Source organism: Sminthopsis crassicaudata, chromosome 6 (assembly GCF_048593235.1).
Source record: "Sminthopsis crassicaudata isolate SCR6 chromosome 6, ASM4859323v1, whole genome shotgun sequence".
NCBI lineage: Eukaryota > Metazoa > Chordata > Mammalia > Dasyuromorphia > Dasyuridae > Sminthopsis > Sminthopsis crassicaudata.
In genome coordinates this window covers 225,392,682-225,405,294 of record NC_133622.1, presented here as the reverse complement: position 1 = coordinate 225,405,294, position 12,613 = coordinate 225,392,682, and the positions used below count along the sequence as shown (strand labels likewise).

General features: G+C 39.2%; 1 protein-coding gene across 1 annotated transcript in view; it reads right to left on the bottom strand.

Moving 5' to 3' along the window:
- Positions 1-12,613, bottom strand: part of PRR5L (proline rich 5 like) — a 134,067-nt gene that overhangs the window by 119,546 nt on the left and 1,908 nt on the right. The gene's annotated exons all lie outside the window — the stretch shown is intronic.

Genomic DNA, 12,613 nt, shown 5'->3' with positions numbered 1-12,613 from the left:
CTAATTGTACATAAGCAACCCTGTAGGCAGTCGATTCCTTGGTTTGAAAATGTGATATTATCTATGTCTTGTATTTTTATTTTATTTATTTTCTTAAATATTTGCTAATTATGTTTAATTTTTTTTTGGCAAGGCAAAGTTAAGTGACTTGCCCCAGATCACATAGCTAATAAGTGTTCAGTACTTGAGGCCAGATTTGAAACTTCAATCCTCCTGACTTCAGGATCAGTGCTCTATCCACTGCACCGTCTAGATGCCTCTTACTGATTACATTTTAATCTGATTGGGCTTGGGCTACATCAGAGCCCTGTGGGGCTGGGTATTTGACCCCTCTGTATTACACCATGCTTCCTCCAGCATGAATGAGGTATGTACTACAGATATTATCATCCCCTGTTACCAGATGATGCTCAGAAAAGGTAGCTAACACTTAAGCACATATAGAAATCAAGGAAGATTAACTGGGGATACAGGTTCCATTTAAAAAGAACTTCCTGAGCTGACCACAGAGAACAAATGAAAATTTCTCTCACTTTCCTTTATCCCCCTAGCACTTTGCTCAATAAATCCTTGGATGAACCGAAGAAAGAATGAATGAAGTGAAGTAAAAAATGGTTGGGTTAACAGATCTCAGAATTTGGGGTCTTGAGTGCTCAAACCTCATCTTTTGAGGAAACTTGTTCTGATCCTGCCAGTGAGATGGCCATCCAACTACCCTATATATACCTTTTATGGACCCAATTACTTTTTTGTTGTCTCTCCCATTCGAATGTAAACTCCTGGAGGTTACAGACTGACTTTGTCTTTTTTGGGACCCACAAATTTAGTTTAGTACCTGTACATTGTGAGCATTTAATGCATGCTCGGTAACAGACCAGGTGTCTGCAGGTGTAGAAAGAGAAAGGGTGGGGATATGGATATGGATCAAAAACTCTCAGGAGCCATCTAGTTCAAGCCATACTGTAGCAGAAATTCCCTTTTCTCTCTCCTCAACAAGTAGCTGCCCAGCTTCTCTCTGAAGACTTCTAGTGATGGGCAACTCAAGTTGGTTCTTATATTCAGTCTAAATCTTTCCCCTGCATCTTCCACTCATTGGTACAAAAACCACCCAGTGGTAACACGATGATAATGATGATGATGAAGATGCTAATGAGCACTTATTATTTAATAAATTATACTACTATGTGCCAGATCCTATGCAGAGTGCCTTAAAAATATTATTTAATTTCAATCTCACAACAAGCCAAGGAAAAACAAATCCAGTCCATTTTTCATGATTCTGCTTGTTCTATTCTGGTTGTTTCCTTTGGCAGAGGAAAAAAAGGAGGAAGGAGCTCATCCCTAGAGGGGATGTTAATGGCTCTGGTCACAGGACTGGAAATGGGAAGGGATATTTTAGGTAACCTAGTGCAAGGACCCGGTGCTGCATTCTGTAGCAGAAGCTCTGGGTTCAAATCCCAAATGTTCCATTTACCACCTGGGGGACCTTAAACAATTCGTTGAAAAGTTTCTTTATTTGTAAAATAAATGGGATGGTCTGCATGAGCTGTCCAAGTTTCATGCTTTAAGTGAGTGGTCAGTGCCTTCTACCTGGCAATTTCTCCCATTTATAATGTATATATCCTGATTGCACAAATACATTTGCATGCTATCACTCCCATAGACTGATAGAAAGAGGGACTATCTGTTTATTTATCCACCACTTAGCAGAATGCCTGACACATACATGGTAAGGATTTAATGAATGCTTTTTGTACTTAGGCAAAACTGAGAGAATGAGACAGGAGAGATGCATGTTTGTACGGGCTCTTGCAGGGCCAGTTCGCAGCTTGAGAGTGAGCTGGTGACTTGCAAAGCCTCGCTAAATCCTGTACCCCATCAGCTCACTCAGCTGGATGAGCAGAAGACAGCTCCCAATAAAACATTGGAGCAATTTAAGGAAGCGATGTCCCATGAAAATTTAAACTCACATTCATGTTCAGAGCAGGGAAGATGAAGCAACATCGAACAAATACTATTTGTGACTTCCCCAGGGATCCAACTTATCTCATTTCTGCTCATGGCTTCTCATAAGTCCTTCAGAGTAGTCTTGGATTACTGTATTGCCGACAATAGCAAAGTCATTCAAAGCTGATCACCCCACAACATTGCTATTATTTTGTGCACAGTACATTTCACTTTGCATGAGCTCATGGAGGACTTTCCAGATTTTTTTCTGAGTGCATCCTGCTCATCATTTCCCATAGAACAATAACATTCCATCTCAATTTATTTAGCTATTCCCCATTTGTTGGGCATCCCTTCAATTTCCAACTCTTTGCCCTTAGATCAGAGCTGCTATAAATATTTTTGTTCATCAATTGTACCAGAGTCCTTGCTGTCACTCCTGATAATAGCTCTGATATTTTCATCCCTTAATCAATGTAAAACTGATTTTTAAAAAAGTGGTTTAGGTCAAAGGGTATACATGATTTTATAGCCCTTTGGACATAGTTCCAAATTACTCTACACAATGGCTGAATCAGTTCACAATTCCACCAGCAATGCATTAATGTTTCATTTTCCCCACCTTCTCTAGAAGTTTATATTCAAATGGGGAAAGATAGCCCTTCAAAAGTATCTCATTTTAAAATTTTTTTTATTATTAAAGCTTTTTATTTTTTAAAATCTATACACAGATAATTTTCAACTCCCTTCCTCCCAGTCCCTTCCATAGACGACAAGTAATCCAATATATGCTAAACATGTGCAATTATTTTATACATATTTCCACAATTAGAATGCTGCATAAGAAAAATCAGATTTGAACTTTAGTCAAGGGGTTAGGAGGCTTGACCAGGTCACATGGCCAGGACTCTGGTTTTCTACCCACTTTCTTTGCTGCCTGTCTTGATAATAACTGTTTTATTTACATCCCTTAATTGAGAATATGCATGATGATAAGAAATAACAATGTCTAGTGAGTTTATGGCTTGAGACCCTTGTAATAATTCTCCAGTGAACTGACCTAAGACTAACGCTTTGCATGCATCAAAATCTTGGGGTCTACACCTGTATCAGAACAAAAAACAAGAAACCGTCCAGCAAAGAACCACAGCAAATTGTCTAGTCGTTAACAAAGCTTCTGTCTGCAGATCTAATCTTAAATATAATTATTTAAGGGAAACTTTCCCCCTTAAATAGACAGTAACATCATGTAAGTATTTGGTGGCTTTTGATCCCTAAATTTAAAACATAAAGTGAGTACATTCAAAGCCTCTTTTAAAGGCATGTCAATGAATGACCCATTCAAGGAAGATTTCATTTAGGTAACAAGTTGCAGTCACAATATGTTAGTTGAATGAAAAGGCTAAAAAGAAACACAAGAAATTAATAAGTTAATAGTTCATTGACCTACAGATTGAGAGTTGGAAGAGATCTTGGAGGTCATTTACCAATGAGCTGGTGATTGTCCTTGGTCACTCGGGGAGCAAGGGGTCGACCCTGGATTTGAACTCATAGCCTTGGTCTCCAAATCCCAGCCTCCTTGTGAAGGTTAGCTAGGAGGGAGCTTTAGAATAACAAGTTTCTCTGAGATTACAAAGAGAAACTACAGTAAGCCTCTCCTGACCTAAAATGTGAATCCCAAAGCACAAGTCATTTTCTCCTGCTTTGGAAGAGGCTTTCATAGTTTGTAGAGTGCTTGGAGACACCTTCAAGCAAGGATCCTTAAGGAGTTTATTTTGAATTTTGTTCCCTTTCAGCCAGACGTAAAGACCTTGATCTGAGCATCATAATCAAGTCCCACCTGGATCGGCCCAAGAAGTCTTTTGGACATCCTAACCTCCAACATTGGCTTGAAGGTGGGATGAGGTCTGTCTCACTGGGACACAAATGAGAACAAAACAAGATATCTTATTTCATTCCACTTTCAGTATAGCTTTCCCAGATTTTATCTTAGCTGAATCTTACCTTGGACAAATGACTTGACTTTTCTCCATTTCTGCTTCTGTAAAATGAATTCTAAGTTCCATTCCAGCTCTAATATTTACAGAGATTTTGAAACCATAAGTGTTGCATCGGTGTAGACCTAGGAAGGGGACTGGACTTATGATTTCACTGCAAAGGGGACCCTTGGTGAGAAAAACCAAACTGAAATCTCCCTCTAACATGGAGTTTTCAAGGGATAAATAGAACATAGAAGTGGGCTCAGATGCATTTATTAAGCACTTACTGTAGGCCAGGTTGCCTATAAATAATAAATAAAAGCAAAAAAAACATATATTCTAATGGGAAAAATAACAGGGAGATAAAAAGGGGTGGGTAGAGTTGATGTTTGTTCTTTGTTTTTCAAAGAGAACTAGTTACATGGTTGGGTAATTTCTGGACTCATTTGTGAACTGAAATTTAAGTGAGGGAGAATTGTACAAAGCTTCATTCATCCTTTCTTCCAAAGTCATTGAAATATAGTGGCAAGACAAAAGTCAAGATAATTGGCAATGTCCCAGGATGCAATGGATGACCTTGCCATCTTCCATTTCTGACCAAGTTCCTCCACAGCACCTGCTTCAGCTGCCTCCAAAGCCATAGGAACAAAGTGTCCTCCTCTGCCCATTCCCCTCGGGACGTCTTCCCTTGTTTGAGGTAGACATCCCCTAACTCACAGATAAACGTATGGCCTGTGGGGTTACTCTTAACCTCATTTAATCTATCTGCTGAGATGGTTTACTGAGGTCTGGCTGCTGCAAGTGCTTCTTGAAGCTACAGGAAAGAGTTGGGTGAAAGGTGGACGCTGAAGGTGGATGAGTAGCTCTGAAAGGGGCTCAGTAAACCCTCACACTAATGGCGGTCGTCCTCCCTGAATCCCCTTATACCCCAGACACTCATTCAGAGACATGGTGTCCCTCTCATGAGGGAAGGGGAAATGAAGGTTGGCTGGTCTGCATCCTCACCCACTCCCAAATGAAGAGATTAAATGATTCCTCCTGGATCACAGAATTTTTATCTCTATGATTCTGTGTTGGACCATCACAGAATTATAGAGATAAAAACCATCTTAGAGACAATTTAACCCAACTCCTTCCTGCTAAAGATCAAGCAATATATTAAATCAAATCAAATCAAATTAAAAGATCTAGGAGCCTCTCTCAAGCCTGATGGTGGACAGGGAGCTGGGGAGAGGGAAGGAGAAGAAATGAGTGGAGGAAAAAAGAGGAGAGGAGAAATCTTTTTTTAGATGAACCATTAACTTTTAGTGTCTTCTTCATGATCATATTAAACGAGTTACTTTCTAATTATACTGGAAATAAATGTTAACTTGGTGTTCTCAGGAGCATCAACATCTGGCATTGCCTCTGGGACCATAGGATATACATCTGTCACTATAGCAGCCAGCAGCTGCCTGTACCAAGCTCTTCGGTACCCAGAATAGGAAAGGCTCCCTCAGTTTACAGGAACTGAAAAGGTAGGACATGTACTAGAGCCCTAGGCCAAGAATCCTTGCTCTCAGCTCTGCTTATGGTCATTTTCTTAGAGTTCATGCATGACTCATGTTGGTGACAAGGGAGATGAAGCTGTCAAGGGAGAATTTGGAGGGATGAAGGAGAAAAAAAAAGGGATGGAATAGCCATGGGCAAAAATAGAAAAGGCAGGTAGAGCCTGATGCACTAAGGAATCTAAAATGTTTAGAGCTAAGCCTTCCACAGCGGGCCCTTACTCTGCTAGGATTGTCCTGCTGTAGACCATAAATGGGGTACAGGTTTCTTACTGGGGAGAAAACTAGCCAGGAAGACCCAGGAAAGAATCCAGTCTCTGCTATCTACGAGCTGTGTCTTTTCCCTATAGTTCGCCATTCATAAATTCAAAGGTTATACATGAAAAGGTAAACCATATGTCTAAGACTGACTTTAGCAACTGGATAGTCCAAAAGAGATTGGGGTAGAGCTGAGTATGATGGGACTCTAAAAAAGTAGGAAAAAGTAAAAATAGTAATTATGCTCTAAGGATGAGGTACAAGAGCAGGAACTAATCTAGAGGAATTAGACTGGGAGGATGGCTGGTAGTTCTGGAATTCTACTCACATTGGGAATGGGTTAAAGAGGGGACAAAACATACATCTAGAGGGGTCAAAAACTCTCCAAAATTTATAGAGAAGAGGGGAAAGGAGTAGGATAAGGTGAGGCATAGAAGGGTATGTAGATTAACAGGAGTGGGATAAGTGTTTACATTTATAGGAATGGGATAAAAAGGGAGGAAAAGCGGCTGGGACAAAGAAGATAAGGGAGGGAGCCTTGGAGGGACTGGAGGTTAAATAATTGCAAGGCAAGTTAACTGCTTGAAGTAAAGTAGAATAGTTAGCAGGGATAGGAAATAAGAGATTACACAAACCTAATAACAATGATTCGGAGTAGAATTTCTTAGAAAAAAAAAGGAAAAGTAGTAATCTTTGATTTCAGACAAGGTCAAACTTTAAAAAGATTCCATTAAGACACAAATTTATATTATATGTCAGCCATATTAATATTGTTTTAGCTGTATGCATATGTATGTATAGATATACAAGTGGATGTGTGTATGTTTGGATGTGTATATAGATTTATTTTATGTGTGTTTTATATCTATCTATCTATATTACATATCTAAATCTCTCTCACTCTCTCTTTATATATATTACATATATAATATATATGTATATATATACATATACATACATACATATGCATATATATAAATATATATACATATATATATAAATATATATACATACACATATATAAATACATATATATATATATACGTATATATAAATATAAATATACATATATATATCCACACACACACACAAATATATTTTGCTTACCTGTAACCTGCTTGGGGAAAGTGGGGGTGAGGAGAAAAGTGAGAAAAATAAAAAGTGCACAGCAGAGAACAAAAGAAAACCTACAAGCAAAGAAAATATGGACAGTCCATGGTCTTCCATTATTATATATGCTTTCTTTAAATGGAAATTTATTGTTACATTGAATCTTCTCGGGTGTTCTGCTGGGTACATAACAATGTTTTGGTTTTTTTCTTTTTCTGTCTTTTTCTATTTTTTTTCTTATGTTGCATTTAAAATTTAAATAAATCCATTTAAAATTAAAAATAAAATAATTGCTCTGGGGAAGGGAATAAACATTTATACAGCACCTACTATGTACAAGGCATTGTACTAAGCAGGTAAAATAAAATAAATTGAAAGGTTTATAGATTGAAGGGACACCAGACTTCGCCTAATCCAAACTCTACATTAAACAAACAAGTCAACAAACAGTTAGAAAGTACCTCTTAAAACCAGGCCCTGGGCTAAGACTGGATAGATCTACACAAGTAGGAAGATAATTCCTGCCCTCAAGGAGTTTACATGTTAATAGAGAAACCAACACATAAAAGAACTCTGATTAATGGGAAAGATTAAGAAGACACAGAGAGAAAGTAAAGAGAAAGGAAAGGAGACAAGGGGAAATTTTTCTTAAAATGGAGGAACCAGCCAATCAGAGGAAGGGGCCATAAAGGGAAAGTGTACCTAAGTGTGAGAATGCAATGAACTTCTAGAGTGGGGCAGGTTTCTCTGGCCTGGGAGAAAAAAACCTTCAGAGTCAAGAATGAAGCCTGGAGAAAAATCAAGATATCAATGACTGAGGCACTTTCCTCAGAATGGAGGTTCTTCTACAGATGGGGAAACTGAGGCTTAGAAACTGAACTTGACTAAAGTTCCCCAGAGGCAGCCCTGGCATTCCAAACCAAGTCTTCCAACCACCATTCAATCAACACATGTGCAAGGGACAAAGAGTACAGGAATAGAGGATTACACAGGTAGATGGAAAGGGTCTTCAAGATAATCTGGTCCACATTCTCTGATTTTCTAGTTAAGCAAAGGGAAAAGTCCAAGTCACCTAGCTAAGGAGGAGCAGAGCCAAGATTTGAACTCTGGTCTGCTACTTCTAAGTCTAGTATTATTTCTACTGCCCAAGCTACTTCTCAAGTAGTTTAAAACCCAATGGGGAAAAGATGTGGACACAATAATCATGATCCAAAGGAGGGTTGAAGAGGAGGTAAGTCTGGCTACTAGAAAGGAGGGCTCCCAGCCTTGGTGGTGATTATTTAGTGAGCAGGCAAACCTCCTTATTGTAAGCTCAGTGAAGGTGCCTCTTCCTTCTCCAGTCTTAATCAATTTTACCCTGCTACTGTAATAGGAATCCAATTTGAAGCAATAAATGGGAACGCTATTTTCATGCCTGAAAGGGTCTGAAAAATCAATAAGCATTAGAAGGACACAGCCAAGTGAGTTTTCTCTCTAGTCTTTTTTCAATATTAGTTTAATTTGTCCCAGTTGAATCCATTTCAATACAATTCAACAAGCATTATTATTCTCTGGGCAGAGCATGGTGGGCAGCTTAAGGGGTAAACCTAGAGTCCCTATTGCATTTCCTGAGTTTCTAGATATAAGTGATCCAGCCAACTGAGGGGAAGGGAGGAGAGCAGGTGGGTAGGCTGGCAGCTTTAATGCACCCTCCACAGGAAGCCTCAAATACACTCAGGAATGCTTGGGACTCAAGCTCTAAAATTGAAAATGGTAACTGGCAATTGACAGTTGCTCTAACATTTATTAGGCACCTCCTGTGGCCAAACACTGTGCTAGGCATTGGGAGGCTCAAAAACAAAATAGAATTTCTCTTTGGTCTTAAAGAGTGAGAGCTTATGTTCAACAGTAGCACCAGAAGATTTCCATCCTGAAGGAAAGGATAAGAGACTTAAAGCAAAATTAGAGATGGTATTTGATGAGGTTTCCAAAGTTCACAGAGTTCTGGGCACAAAGTCAGGAAGACCTGAGTTCAATACATTTACACATTTATTAGCTAGATGACACTGATCAAGTCACTTAATCTCTGCCTCGATTTCCCCAACTGTAAAATGAAAATCATAATAGCGCCTACCTCAATAGATTCATTGTGAGAATCAAATGAAAATATCTGCAAAGAATTTAGCAGGGAGCCTGGCACAGAATAGGGGTTTTAATAAATGCCTTTTCCTTTCTATCCTTCTGAACATGAGGATTTCTTTTAACATCAAAAAGCAGTTAAAGCTGTTGTTGTTTTAGCAGGATTTGAACCCATTGTGTCACCTAGCTCCCTCAACAGCTAGAAATTCAATAATAATTTATTAAATTCGTACTAAGGGCCATCTAGGAGAGGTAACTCAGTGACATGGATTAGGAGCTGTCCGTGGTATCAGAAAGCCCTGAGGTCAAGGTTTATCTCTGATCTATTCTGGCCTTCCAGGGTCCCTAACCTGGAATTCTAAACAGGAAATCCTAGACCTAGGCCATCCCCTCCTCTTTACCCAAAAGAGAGGCACCTAGGCAAGAAAGGCAGAGCTAAAACTGCCCTAGTACTTACTTTGGGGAGCTCACCTTTTACCTAGTGGGGCAGCATGGGAATAACATCTACAAAATGTAGTTCTAGTCTGTATTTTCTCAGTATCTGCAGACTGATGAACTACATGGTCAGAAACATAAGAGATTGGCAATTCCTTTAAAAGAATTGGTATTTCATTGATAACAAGAGCCTATATCTAGAACCCAGATGTAGAGCTAGAATAGATTTTAAGGTTACTCTAGTCCAGTGTCCCTATCTCCCCACCCCATATTACTAACAAGAAAACAGAGAGTCAGAGAAGATAAATGATTTGGAAAAGATCACATAGATAATTAAGTGATGGAGATGGGATGGCAATCCAAGATTTCTTGACTCCAATCCCAGTATTCTAGCCACCACACTACATACATGATATGTACAAGATACTCATAAAGAGGTGTGTATATATATATATATATATATACATATATATACATATATATATATATATATATATATATATATATATATATACGTATATATATATATATATATATATATATATAAATATATATATACATATATATATATATATACATATATATATATATATATATACGTATACATATATATATATATGTATATATATATATATATACATATATATATATATATACATATATATATATATGCCTCTTTATTAGTCTATTTGTGAGTCATACTAGAATTGTCAAATGTATATTTATAGCATTTTATTGTTAGTAGCTAATCAATTTATAGCCAATGCATGGTGGGTAATAAAAACTCCATTTCTACAAAGGGTAGACAGAAAGTGAGAATTCATAATTTCATTTCTCTGCCTGGGGAATCAGCTGCATTTTATCCTTAGCTGAAACCCTCTTGTGCAACAAGAGTGGTAGAGTTGGGATCTGAACCATTGTTCTTTCTCTTATAGTTTCTTCTAGAGAATCCCTGGATCCTGGCTCTAGACTTGTGAGAGACTAGGAATCTTCTTAAACTTCATCAAAAGGGTTCTCCCCCTTCTTCCATTCCCTTCTTCCATCCCCCAATCTACCCAGAGATTGGCCAAGTGAATAAATATAGAGGTTAATGAACAAGGGTGGGACGGCCAAAAGGCATCGTCCTGATGTGTAATGAATGACCAGGGGTCCATAGGATAACCACCGATCACAGATCGCCTCTCGGCCAAAGGCTCGGGCTGCTTCGATTTCCAGGGGGTAGCAGAATGCTGACCTCAATCCTACAAGGCTTGGAGAGAGAGATTTAGGGCAGGACAAAGCCTGGGATGACAGAGAAGGGAAAACTAAGAAGATGAAAAGAAGCTACCTCCAAATAAAGCTGGCATCTCCCGAGTCTGGTTGGCTCCTGTGGACCACCCACGGGAGTCAGGATGTGGGCACAGAGCGAGAGTCGGTGTTTTCATAATTAGGAGGTCTGGGAAGGAGAGGAAGTACTGAGGGCCAGGAAGGAGGGGCAGGACACCGGCTGTTTTTTCTGGCAGGGGAAATCCTATCTGGCCCAAATGTGGGACCCAAGGATGGGCAGTGGCCTTTCTCAGGACCAGATCCCCACATCTATGTGCCCCCTTGCCTGGCACCTCCAGCCTGCCTTACCTCACTTGACTTCCATCCTTAAAGGTAGATTTTTCTTCCAGAGAAACGAGGTGGTCAAAACAGAAAATCAGCTGACTGAAAGGTAAATTGTCACTTGGCTTTTACCATCAAAAATAAGCAGGGGCCCCTTTCCTGCCTGGAACACACACCTACCAACCTGCACACCCTGAGCTGTGTCCATGACATACTTGTAACCACAAAGACACTTCAAACCGCCTTCTGGATATTTCTGCTGGATGTCCCTGGGGCATTTCCAATTAAAAATGGAATCCATAAATTAATTTATAAATCCAATTTAAAAGAGAATCCATTATCTAATTCCCTGTCCCGATTTCTGTTGAGGGCACTATCATCCATCTATAGGATGAGCAAGCCAGGTTAGTGGGAGGAGCAGTTAAGGCATCCTGAAGAAGAGACAGGAGATGACAGATGCACCCTGAAGCTAAGAGCAACATCTCCCAGACCACATATTCCACTATCAGCTCAGGATCCATAGCCACCACTGAGAGGAGCAACCCCTGTGGGAAAGAGGTCCACCATCCTTGCCACCCTCAATACCAAGAGCTTCAATTGGCCCCCTCCCCACTGGTCCCACTTCTAGCCTTACCCCTCAGGGTAATCCCTCATAACAATGCAGCCTGCCACTGTGTGTTACAGCCATAGCTCCTGAAGAAAAGCTCCAGGGAAGAAAGTTCACCATGAAAGTCGAATTGTCCAGCATCAGAAAATGATGTGAGATGGTCAGTGGAAATGACATTAAAGAAGGTGCATCACTTTGCTGCAGGACAACCGGATCTTTATCAGAATTGCAGCAGAAAGGTATTGTCCCCCTGGGCTCTCTTGGAATTCCTTGGGCATAGGGATCATGTTCCTTTTTATCTATCTATCCATCAATTTTTATTCATTTTAAATTTATTTATATTATTATATTATTTTTATTTTATATAAGATTATTATATTATTGGTGAATTATTATTTATATATCCCCAATGATATATATATATATACATATATATATATACATATATATATATACATATATATATGTATATGTTATTTATATATCCCCAAAGCACAGAATAAATGTTTAATAAATTTTTCCATTCCTTTATTCACCCTGGCTTACAACTTTCCTAACTCTTCACACTCCCTCATTCTGCCATGTACAACTGAGAAGTAGTTAAAACAGCCAAGTAAGCATTTGAATTCACATTCTTTCATTTCAATTGGGGTCCTCCTTCCCACCCTGGTTATATCACTCCTCTGCTCAAGAATCTTCACTGGCTCCCATCATCCATCAAAAGCACCCCAGCAGACACAAAAGGCTCTATGACCTGGTCCTCATGGCCCATCCCAATATTTTTAGCCTTTGTGTTATGTACTTGTACTTTATTATTGTTAGGTTATTTTTCAGTCAGTTTTGACTTTCTATGATCCCCCTTCTTGGCAAAGGTGCTGGAGTACTTTGCCATTTGCCATTTCCTTCTTCAGTTCAGTTTACAGATGAGGAAACCGAGCCCAGGGTCACAGAGCTAGTAAACATCTGAGATTGGATTTGAACTCAGGCTGACACTAGAACCAAATTGGCCAGTTTCCATTCTCCAA